Source organism: Columba livia, chromosome Z (assembly GCF_036013475.1).
Source record: "Columba livia isolate bColLiv1 breed racing homer chromosome Z, bColLiv1.pat.W.v2, whole genome shotgun sequence".
NCBI lineage: Eukaryota > Metazoa > Chordata > Aves > Columbiformes > Columbidae > Columba > Columba livia.
The window spans coordinates 5,410,410-5,423,694 of NC_088642.1; positions in this window are offsets into that span (position 1 = coordinate 5,410,410).

Genomic DNA, 13,285 nt, shown 5'->3' on the forward strand with positions numbered 1-13,285 from the left:
AGCTGATGCTCAGCTGTCTTTTGTTTAACAGTGCTGAACCGATTTGCTGTCAGTTGATTAATATCTCCAAACACTTTTTAATGCACGCAAAGATTAAACAACCACAATGTCCATAGTAAATAGGTACAAAGTTTAGCCACAGTAATAAACAGTTACAATTTAACAGCCTTATGGCAGAGTAGCCAAGAGAATCATAGAATCGTTTTGGTTGGAAGAGACCCTCAAGATCATGAAGTCCAACCATAACCTAACTCCAGCACTTAACCATGTCCCTAAGAACCTCATCTATGTGCCTTTTAAACCCTTCCAGGTATGGTGACTGAACCACTGCCCTGGGCAGCCTGTTCCAATGCCTGACAACCCTTTCCATGAAGATTTTTTTCCTAATATCCAATCTGAACCTTCCCTGGTGCAACTCGAGGTCATTTCCTCTTGTCCTATCACTTGCTACTTGGGAGAAGAGACCAACACCCTCCATGCTACCATCTCTTTCCAGGTAGATTTAGAGAGTGATAGGGTCTCCCCTCAGCCTCCTTTTCTCCAGGCTAAACACCCCCAGTTCCCTCAACTGCTCTTCATAAGACTTGTGCTCCATACCCTTCACCACCTTCGTAGCCCTACTCCGAACTCTGTCCAGCATGTCAAGGTCTTTCTTGTAGTGAGGGGCCCAAAACTGAACACAGGATTCAAAGCAGGGCCTCACCAACATCAAGTACAGTGATACAATCACTTCCCTAATCCTGCTGGCTACACTATTCATGATACAAGCCAGGACGCTGTTGGCCTTTTTGACCACCTGGGCACACACACTGGCTCATATTCAGCCAGCTGTCGATCAGCATCCCCAGATCCTTTTCTGCCATAGTCATGGTATTTAATATGGAAGGCAGAGCAGAGAAAATCAGCTTCGCACTTCATCAAGTTTTGAACAGATACTAGAAAAAAGATAATTTGCACCTTGGGGAAGTGTGCTAAACTGAGGTGTGCTAAGAGTCCAACTGCAGCACCACACACTTTGCTCTGAAACTTAGAAACCCCAGTGGAAAATTTTGTAAAGACACAGTGTTTTGTACCAGGTGTGATTTCAAAGTACAGTCATTTGAAGGTCAGCCTGAGCTTCACTGCCAGCTACTGGTGCTTGCCACTTCAAAACTAGCTGGGATCTCTCTGGAGACAATGGACTGCACACAGGATAGACATATCCTCAGGAGGAGGAAACCAAGGGTAGATTTGGGCCATCACTCTTAAATTGTACACTCTGGTCTACCGACAACTGGAACTGAAAGTTTTTTGGTTTTTTTTTCGGTTGAATCACCAAAAAGGTTTAAGAAAAGGTAATAACACACATATAATGCTCACCCAAGTCCCTTTCATTTTGGCAACATAAAAGCAAAGGGCTTAAGAAGTATTAATCTGTGACTCTCTGGCACTTTAAGAGTGCCTGAAACATCCTTTCTTAGGAGCATGAAGTTGTCAATGGCTGATCTATGTCTTGTCGATTCTGAATCAGAAATAATGAGGTAAATCAGTTACACCTAGGCTAGCACAAATCTTCTTCTTTTTTTTTTTTTTTTTTCTCTTCTCCTTTGGAACCAATTACCGAAGTAACTCTGAAACAGCTAATGTGATGTATAGTCTTTACAATCAGCAGATTTTCCAGAAGCATCAATCAGTCAACTGTCTGCAGCTCTGAGATGGAGCTTAACTGTCTCTAAATGAATAAAAAAGAAAGCATCTGGAAGGCACTTCCCTCCTGAGCAAGAAGTAAAGGTGTGTTGACTGTTAGCTACTGTCATTGCAGAGCATTTGTGAAATGCCAAGAGCAATGGAGGTCATTTAATATATTTACCTGTGTACTTGCAGCCTCTAATTTGAATTTCACTATGATCTTTGTCTCCAGTGAATTTCTCCTTTGCTGTACTGGAATCCTACCTCAAGGAGTGGCAGAAGCATGGTGAGGAGGACTCAGCTCAGATGCAAGAAGGACGCTTAGTGACAAATTTCAATTTTTAGTGATTCCTGAGCTACAGGGAAGACAACAGAGGATCCCCCAAACCAGTACAGGACAGACTAGTGAGCCCTCCTCAAGTCAAAAGCAAAGAAGCCCTGAACAAAAACAAGAAATAAAGGAGAATAAAATGAATAAGAATGACAGGGCATGAATAATGATAATACAGAAGACAAAGCCTAATTTCTGGATGCCAGAGTGACAGATATAAAACATATATCTAGGGAGACACACAGACAGTTAGGGGCTGTTTGCCTGCTAGACCATCATTAAATAAGGCTTCATTAATGTGAAATAAACTTTTTTTTCAAAAGGTTTCTCATGTCTCTTGCCTCTGGGGTGCAAGAGCAGCTGGGAAACTCTCAACATCCTCTTCTGAGGAATAAGGGTAACTGAGCAAAGGCTTTTGAGGGTTTTCCAAGGAAACTGAAAAATATACTGAACTACCACCAACTATGTATTCCTAAAGCATTTAGTTTTATTGCCCTTACATAAATGTGTATGTTTTCATAGACACTTTTTTCCAGCATTTTCTAGAGAAAGTATATTCCTCTATCATTACATGTCAGAAATTAGTTCAGTCTCACACAGGTTTAGCAAGAAGCTAATTTTGCTTTGAGTGAATACATTCGACTAAAAATTAATCACCACTGCATGCAAAGCTGTAGAAAAGAAGTGAGACTTTCCCTGTAAAAGCTCCTGAAGGTAACATAAAATGGACAAATGTTCCTATCAGGCTTATCACATTTGGAAGATTTCAGAGAGTCAGCATAGATTGATTTCCACTTGGAACTTAGCCTGCACATTTAGATGGATATTTAAAAGGATTCATGATTTAGACAGTTTTAAGATTCCTCAAAAAAAAAAAAAAAAAAAAAAAAAGATTGGAGGTGGATGTGTCTCTAAACCAAGAAGTTGACCGAGCAGTTTCATTGGACTGTCCTCCATATACATAAAAGCTTTTCATGCAAAAGTCATGTAAGTGACATTGCAGCTATCTGTCCCTCTTTTTGATATTTTCCTGTTATTGATGTGTACTGCAGTATGCATGCTTGAAATCAGATGCTAGGTTTTATCTATCTTTCACTTTCTTTCACAAAATAACACAGAATCTACCCATTACAGGAAGGAAATAATTAGTCTAAATTACCTCCTTAAAAGTGAGAGCAGTCAGCTTTTCTCCCTAAGAAAAAAAAAAAAATCCAGTCTAGAGAGCTAGAGAGTAGGATGCAGGCAGGATGCTATAATGTTCCATTTAAACACATCCCACTACTCAAAATGATGCACATGTTTTATAAAACCTCTCAGATGTAAGCCAGGTTGGTTTCTGAGGTCAGGTTTTTTTTGCTACAGCCTGGCCTAGCCTATGGAGAGTCAAATTCCCTGTTTACCTTTGAACTTCAGTGAACCCTAAGGACTTTGACTGCTCCTCTGTTCCAACACAAACCACAGCCTTAGAAACACACACTTTAAAAAATACATTATTCACATCCTTTTTTTTTTTTTCTTAAAGGACATATTTCTTCAATACAGGATGTTGAAAATCATTAACATTCATTGTTTTCTAGATCACTGTTTAGCTAACTTTCACAGTTCTCCAGTTTAATGGGTTTGCTAGCATGAATGTTTTTGCTAATTTTTTTTTTTTTTTTTTCAGGAAGTTTTACCTTTTCCTGAAGGGTTTTGCTCTCTGCTGTTAAAACGTACATCAGGAGTAAAGATTGACATAGTTTCCAGTAGACAGTTGAGTAATTAGCAAAACTCACGCAACTGTTATCTTCTGCAGTATTTTAGAGGGATTGGTCACATCTGATTTATACCCATAGTTTCTTGGTTATCACTATGATCAACTTATTTTTGCCAAGAACTCAACTACTTTGTGATTTTCCTCTATGATGTTTAGGCATCAACCTTTTTCTGTAGGGTTGTAAATGAAACAACATTTCTCCTCACACAACACTGGAACTAAAATTAGCAAACTGTCAGCTGTGGCAGATTGTGCCTGGTCTGTATAACTGAGTTTGATTAAAAGTTTTGTTGCCATCACTGGTGTTATTCCCGTCACATGTAAACATTTTAAATCTTCTAATCGTTAAATATTGTTTTGCTTCATTTACTTGGTAGAGCTGCCACAGAAGACAAACATTCAAATATAGAATTAATGAACATTGATGCCACTGTGTTCAAAGGAACATAAGGTTGGGAGGGAGGGAAAAGACATTCTAATTATTGGAGTGTTTGGTGGGAGTTTATTTTACAAACACTATCATTATGTTGACAACAGTGTAGCAATATGTTCCACAAGGCTTTTGTTACTTCCAGGAATGGGAAGATGGAGCATGCATGTTGTTTTACTCATTGCAGAAATTATTTCTTGGGGTCACAAGCAGATCTAGCTGTCTGAGAGTTTCTGCTTTCTGGTATCTCATCATCATTTGGATAATGTGAATTGATCAGGAGCACTGGTACTTCAAAGTTCACAGCCTTGCAAGATGCAAAGAAAGAAGACATTCAGATCTCTATGTGGTCACCCTCACATACATGCCCACTTCAACATCACACAGAAGCCTCATAGCGCAAATCTGACATGAGATGCAGGGGAAACTGAGATCCTTGGAGCAGCACCCAGAGCCCAGGTACCTCTGATTCTTGAATTCACTTCAACAGAAAAGGGTGTTGGACCTCCCCCAGCTGGAAAAGAAAGGAAGATGTATTTAAAAACATCTGCAGAGACATCCTTAGACTCCTAAGCTTAAGAAGACAGCATTTTCTTCAAAGACTTCAAAAGCTTTATCTTTTTTGAAAGGGTAAATATTTCCTCAAAAAAGTATTATTTCACCAGCAGTTTACTCAACAAGTTTTGTGTTTGTGGAAGAATGCAAACCCCCCTCTCTCCCCCTCCCTCCTTCAGTATGGAAGGAGTAGGCACATCTCCCTCTCTCTCTGCTACTTGAGGCTAACAGCTTCTTTTGTTTGGCCCCAGAGCACCCTGGCCAGGGCCAATAACAACGGTAGGGAGTGCCGAGGCACCAGGGAGCTGCTGGGTGCTTGCGGCCAGTGTGGGGGATGTTTGGAGGCTTCAGGGGCACCCACAGAGCAGAGAAGCAGAGAAGCAGAGGTGCAGAGAAGCTTCTAGAATGCCTACAGTCAGATCTGATCAGCCAGTATAAAAATGGGACTCTTGTCGAGACTCCGCCCATTGTCGCGGGTCTCTCAGAGCACGAGCAAGACGCTGCAGCCGAGAGCCCCCCTCCCCGGGATGGGGACTCCGCTTGCCTTGCCACCACGTCTGTAAGTAAAACTTCTTGCAGGATTGCGAGTATATTTATACTTTTTGTGCACATATGCACGTATAACTTTCCGCGCTCCATATGAGCGCTTGTAAAATTAATCCTCGCAGAATCGAGGGTGTATTTTCCTCCCATGCACATATGCACGTGTAACTTTCTGTGCACATATGCACATGTAACTTTCCGTGCACATTTGCACGCGTACTTTAAATTATTTTCTCGCCCAATCGCGAGTGTATTTTCCTCCCGTGCTTCCACATAAGCATGTGTAATATTCCGTGCACATTTGCATGTGTAAGTAAATTAACCCTCGCAGGATTGCGGGTGTATTATAAATTTACCCTCGCAGAATCGCGAGTGTACACTTTCCGTACTCACTACGAGTATGTGTATCTCTTTAAATATAATTCCGCACCGTGTTTAGGCAAGTGTGTACTTCTCCGGGATTGGGGGACGGCTCCAGCGTTGTTTTGAGTGAAGCCACATGCATGCACTCTGTGGACCGCCTGTTGTCTTAGTTGCTGCCCCTTAATAATTTTCCTCAACTGATATCCGAACCTTTATTTAAGTCACTTTTGGAGTGCTAAAACCCTTTTTTCTCACCGGTTTAATAAAAGTTGGTTTTGGACCTTGTCGTCCCTTAAATTAACCTATGGTGTGCCTCCGTGACAGTGTTTCAGTATCACAGAGAGCATACCACCCAAACTAGAAACATTGATTTAAAATTCTGTAATTTTTTTTAATAATTAAAAGAAGTAAAGACTTTACAACACATGGAAAAAAGAAATGCCAAGGCTGTGTTCAACTTACTTGTTTGTTTGTTTGCTTGTTTAATATATATCAGGAATTAAAATATCAGTGACAAATATGTGTGGAAAAGAAGCAAAACAATCCTTAAATTGTCTATCAAAAGTACTCAACAGCTGTTTTCAAATCAATTACTCTCCAGTGATATCTGTGCCTAGGTTACCAGAGCCTCTTTTCTACCTTCCTGAATTACAGCCAGATCTGGCAAATATATTTTGTTAAATACTTCACTGAACTACATGAATTATTTGCATAAATTAATTCCCATCTTTTTGTGTGTACATTTAGTAAAAACTAAGTATAGTATAGTGCTACAGAAACCAACCTTACCAAACTAACTCCTATAGTACTATGGCTGAATAAATGGCATGCTTACCTCAGTGGCAGCTCTACCACACTCAGGTTGGGGTCACACTTTCTCATTAAAGAGGTGCCTATAATAGGGCCCAAAACAGGATAAATAGTGAGGGAGTCTTCAGTCAGCTGAAGTTTGTTCTCATATCAGTACACTGCAGGCATATCTACTTAGCTTTCCATTAGTGTTAATCAAGCACATTCCTTGTGCATCAGCTGGGAGTTAAACCTTATCCTGCACTTTTGTACCATTCAAGTCTTTGATTTAATTTCTTACACTGAACATCAATTCACGGATAGGTCTAAATTGATTTGTAGCTATAGTGCTTAGACCACTGTAATTGATATAAGATTAATCAATAGCTGTGCTGTAATTCATCAATGTCACATTTATGAACTGCATGCTAATTAATTTATTCTCTGCCTTGACATTTTAGCCATATGAGAGTTCATGTCTTGGTTATTATTTGTATTTTTAAGTATCACAATGTAAATGCACCAAGCATGGTATGACTAAATAAGGCAACCAAGGATGCACAAAGGAAATCCCCACAAGGATGACAGGTAGGAACACTTCGATACTCCAAGATGTTCTCTTTGACTCAGCTACTAGTCACACCAGGAACAAGGTAGACCCAACTCTTTTTGAATGGAAAGAGCCAAGCCTGTGATGAAGGACCAACTCCAGGACAGCTAGAACGAGGGTCATGGGATTTGATACATTGATAACCACTTTCCAACACTGTGCACTGCTCTAAAGCAAAGCCACCTCAACAGCAACAGCCTGGGCTGCGGCTTTCTTCCTTGGTCCTGCGGCAGTGACATCTATCCAATTTCTTTCACTGAACTCCATGAAAAATCATTGTTTCAGTAAAATAATAATCCCTCCCTTGGAGCTCTCATTACTGAAATACCATAGACGGATGGTTTTATATGCAGCTCCTCAGAGGGCAATGAGTGTAATTGGCTGAACGTACAGGGCTTGCTGGGATGAATTGGTTAACAGCATGCAGCCAGACACCTGAAAGAGCTTTCAGGTATTGATCCAGGAGCACATGCAGCAGATTTGCCTGCTTGCTTTATACTCCAGGAGCCAAAGGAGTTGAACATTTGTAGTCAAAACCACAAACACTTTAAGTCCCCAACAAGGGAAACAGGAAAATAAAGCAGGAAGGGACAAATACTAGATTTTCTTCATTATTTTGCAGCTGGCACTGCTAGCACTGTGGAAATGTTCCCCTTCACTGTCTCCCTGACTTGAAAGCAGAACAACTGGTATTGTGGGGAGCAGAACTGAGCATCATCCTATTTTTGCAGAGTGCTGTCTTGCTCCCTCCCATCATTTATTTTAAAATGGGCATAAATCAACTGATAAAATTTATTCAGAGTGGAAAATAAAGCTCAATAGTAGATCTTGTTTGGACTGCCAAGATCCTCCAAAGAAAAACACGAAAGATCAGTTGTTTTTTCAAATTTCTTTGCAAATATTACATATCATAAACACAAACATACACTCAGGGCAGTTTTTCAAATAATTTTGGCTTTGTTTAAATTTAATACTCACCATATTTCAGTACTGCCCCTGAGACAATTCTGTGCCCTGGCACTTGCTTTACAGTAATGTGTGAATACAATTTAATTGTTTTATTGAATGTCTAGAAGAGAAGGAAAATAATAGAAAACAGAATGTTTTGAGGGCAGGGAAAAAAAAAAAAAAAGAAAAAAAAAAAAGCAACATTGGTGACATAAGGAGAGCAAATTAATCTGGATTTATGTCCAAAGAGGAAGAATTTATCTTGTTTGGATCCTGATCACTATGAACCGTGTCTGGCTGGGATAAATATTTTTAAAATACAGATGTCAGCTATTACTGTGACTGAAATGCACGTGGTTCACAACACCGGTGCTCAGCTGATGTCATCAGCCCATCTCCATGACCCTGCATCCACAGGACAGCCCTGACTACCTGGTCCAGCTCCACAGCACTGGGGTCTGTTGGATATTGATTCAAGTTTGAATCAGTATAAGTGTGTGAAAACACAGCCCTGACAAGACTGATCATTGCTATACTGCTTTCCAATCTGAAGGCTATCCATCCAAGCATTCACTGTGCATGGCAGAAATAGTGATATGATATACATATATATATGAAATATATGTATGATATAGATGATACACATATGATTCTCTTTGAAGGATTGTGTTTTAAGCACAGAGAACTGGCAGTATAAGACTTTATCTCTTCATATTTTCAATCACCATGGACTCAAAAATATATTTCAGTCTGAAGGACATTAGTTGCAAAAGGTGAACAGGACAATTAGGTCAGAGATTTGTCATTGTCAGAAGAGGGATTTTAAATGTAGGGAAGCCTAACAAATTGTAAAATGGAGCTTGATAACTGGAAATTTACATCATAATACATATAGTAGAATAACATGAATTACATGGCCCAGGAGGCTCTTTTTCCAAGTCTATGCTCCTAATAAGCTTCTTGCTCTGTGTTGTTTCTTCATCCATGTTTCCCCTCTAGCCTTTTACTTTGTTCCTGTTATTCAGGTTTGCAATTATATTTTAGCTTTCTGGTTGCCTAGACAATAAAAAAGGTGTGGAAAAATTGTTACTCTATTTTATACAGTGGAGCTAGAGCAGGAGAAAATTAAGTCCCACTGATTGTTAAGATTTACATGGCCGTTTACAGTGAAAGCCTAAAATAGAACCCAAATTTCCTGAAGTCAGATTCGGGTCTTTAACCACAATGCTTTGGATCCAAATAATGATTTTTGTTCATCTTTAGTGAGCTGCTGTATTAGCCTGAACAAATATTACAGTTGAATTCCAGCCAAGCATGAAGAAGCAAGACATTTAGTTCACACTTACAGGCCTAAGGATGGACTCTCACATAACAGTAACTTGACAATAGGTTTAAGGATATTTAAAACTCTGGAGCATCAGCACTGAACATGACTCTGTAGCTGAAACACTACAGGTCATCCTGGGGTATAAACCAAGGGAGAGTAATGGTCTCATTAAAGTTAGGACACAGAGGCAATGACAGCCCTTCCAAACACTAGTGCCATAACTGGGATACTGTGCCCAGCTCTCTACGTAACATGTACAAAACACTTTAACAAAAGGGGGGAAAATCTGGAAAGAACTGAAACCTTGACATGAATGTGGGATGGGGGCGGGGGGGTGGAGGGGGGAGTGCTTTTTGGTGAGACCATGGAAATTCCTTTTCTCAGTCTTAGCTAAAAAAAATATTAAGGTTTGATTTGGTCAATCTGCAAGAATCTACAAAAGATAAGGTAACTGACAGTCGGTTCATTTATCTAAGAAAGGGAAAACATAATGAGTTTCAAACATTCACAGTAGCAGACAAATTCAAACTACAAATTGCTTCACTTTTTAACATTGAAGGTTATAAACCACTGGAGATTTTATCTTGGAGCATGATGGGTTTGGTTTTGCTTGAAGTCCTAATTCAAGACTAAATGCTTTTATAAATAGATATCCAACAGCTTAACCAGATATTGCATATTTTGCAAAGTAATAATTAGTTGAAATTGCTTTGTCTGTGCTATGTAAGAAGTTGTATAATGTCCTCACAATGACCTGCATTAGTTTTATATATTAGTATTACAACTGTGCTTTAGTAAGCACCAAGACCTGCAGTCAGATAGCCTGCTTAGGTTTCCTGGCAGATGTGGTTTCAGATCTTAGACCAGAGCAGGCATGTTTGGAAATCACATAACCAGGCACAGCTCACATGTCCAAACAGGAGTTCTTAGAATTAACAGGGAAGAATTACAGACCCCTTGGGAGATATTGTGTCGGGAAGCCAGTTATCAGAAAGTTTATATCTCCTGAAATGTGGTCCCTTCCCATACATAAAGGACATACGGGAAACAAGGTAGGATAACATAAAATAGCAGGTTCTGTAGATAAAGCAATCCTTTCTCCACCTCCTTCTGGTTTACCCAAAATAGGGAGGCAGGGGCTCATCAAGCAAGAGATATCACCTACCCACCTGCCTGCAATCTGATCAGGTCACAACATATACACACATTGCAATACCTGAGCTTAGTTTTGTAAAATCAGACTTTTAGTGCTAAGATGCTGGATCTGAATCCTATACTGTGATTCAGGAAACAGAAGCATAAAAGAAACTCAGAGCAACCGTCAGAACTTTTGTTTTTTGTTGTTGTCATCTAACTATAAACTTGAGAATTTAGACTACAGGTCATTTTTTACACAGAGACTTGTTTGCTTAACTAAAGTTTCAGACAGGCTGCTTTCTTATGTTTAGATAACTGCACCAAGGGCTCCTGCCTTTCACTGAAAAGATTATGAGTGTTTTTCCCTCTATCTTAATTAAATTTAAATTCCAATTACGAGATGGCAGATACTCCATTTCTTGTTCCGGATGAGATCTCTTGTGATGTTTACATCCCATCTTTGGAAAGACTGTTATGCCTGCTAATTTCTTTCTGGGAAAGATATAAATAGAGTGCACATTCAGAGTGTTCTTTCTGAGTTCATATTATCTGTGTGGATAATGTTAGATATGCAGGGAATACTTAACCTGTGCACTGAGGTCTGAAGTGGGATTTCACTTCATGGAGGACTTACGAATGTCTTCCATGTTGTACTGAATATCACTCCCTAATCTCTCCTGGGCAAGAAACAGCCAGAGTTTTTTTGCTCATTTGTTTTTAATGAACTAAAGCAAATTTGTGGAAATAAGTATGTGTGTGGGATGGAGCGATGTGGGTACCTGTGTGGAGGGGGTTGTACATATAGTCCCCAACCCAGATTGCCTCAAGAAGGTTTCTCACTTCTAGCAGGAACTCTCCCAGCAGTGACAATCTCTAGTCCTGTTGAGCTTCAGTTTCTCCCATATTCCTTTCCTGGCAAAAGAACCATATGCCAGTGGAATACATAATGCATTTCAAAATCTTTCTGTTCTTCCCACTTAAGAATATAAACTTTAATTGCTTGCCAGCTCCATGGCTAAAGATAAGGATGTGAAGAATAAGGTTTCACTGGGGTGGTTCCCACCACTGCGCGATCAGTATTTTTTTCCAAAGTATACTTGTTCCCAGTTCCCATTCAGTTTGTGTCTGATGTACACAGCCCTTCTAATATTCCAAAAATCTCTGCCAAATAGTTGTTTAAATATGGGATGAGCAGTTTACTTTTTCCCTGTCCTTGTCACTCGGTGCCTTTCAGTCTGTGCTGGTCCATGGTAGATGTGCTGGGTCAGGACAATGGTTCTTTGTCCCACTATGTTCTCCAGCAGCTGTTCAGGTTCTATGAAGTTTTGCTGCAGAGTCCCATTTTCTTAATCTCACATCATATTAGGTAGTCATGTTTATAATGCGTTTTCTCATATCCGTTGTCATAAGAGCTCTCTCTCCTCCATGAAGTGATGACTTGGCAAGTCTTCAGAGGTCCCAGCAGACAGTTCTTTTTTTAACTTCTCTAAGTCATTCTTTATAATGAAATCTCTCTTAATACTTGGTAATTCTTTACCCCTTTCTCTGACATCCTTTCAAAGATATCAACACCTTTAGAAATGTCCAGAGGAAAACATTTTGTTTACTCTACCAGAGTATCCTTCTCTAACACACACTCACCCTAACACACTAACATCCATCTTAACACTTCCTATAATGCCTTGTTCTCTAAGCTTCTATCCGTATGAAAACAGACTGGTCTTGGGTCTTTCTTTTAAAAAGAAGAGAAGCTTTTTGTAAAGATAATATATTTAATTAGACTAGCAGTTGTAAATGGAAAAATGGACAATTTCTCAGACACACACATCCTGTATCCCCCAGATGATAACATTTGAAAAAAGTAACTGTGATAAATAAACACAGGGAAAAAAAAACGATTATGCCTTTTTCTTGGAGTTCTTCCTAACTTGCATTTTTATACCTCACTTCTTTTTATTCTTCTTTCTTTTAAATAAGCAAACTCAGTCTGTCTAATCACTCTTCTTTATGAGGTTTTTCTAGCTGTTATTTTATTTTGTTTTTCTCCACACTTCTAATCATTTTGGAGTCAGGAGACAGAATCCCAGCCTTCAGGCAAATTCTGTTTCCTCATTGTGGCTTACAAATTTGCACAAAATCATTTCTACAACAAGGATTTCCTTCGTCTAAAAAAAAAAAAAAAAAAAACAACTTAAAATATCTCCAAAATTAATGAGATGTGCAGTAGGTTTTATGTGATTTGATACAAATTGTAGATTAATTTATTTATTTACTAGGGAATATAATTTTAAAGGCGTTTATAATTCACAGTATCTCTCTTTATGAAGACAAACCTTCATTTTCCATAGGTGCTTTCTTTTTATTATCTTTATAGCAGTTTAATTGGCAAAATAACAGTACCAGAAACAGAATGAATAAAATGCCCTCTGGCTTCTTTTTCTTTTTCACTGATTTTTTTCTTTTTTTTTTTCTTCTTCTTCCTTTATTGACCTTTAGAATCCAACTGCTATTGTGTTTTGCTTCAAATCTCTGGTAAAGATCATAAATTTGGGGGAAGCAGCAAAAATTATATAGCACATCCCATAAAATGGTCTATAGTCTCTGGAATTGGTATTAACCATAGAAATCTATTTCAATTTAGCACATTGGATTAAGTAGTCTCTAATCATTGCCTTAAATACCTCTATGTCCCCTCTCACCATGCTCATTGTCTCCTGGTTTGGTAACACAGGAAAGATGCTCCATTGTTCTCTCACATCTAGACAAATTTTAAATGTTAATATTATGCAATATTTTTGTCACGGAGGCACCCCGTAGGTTAATTTAAG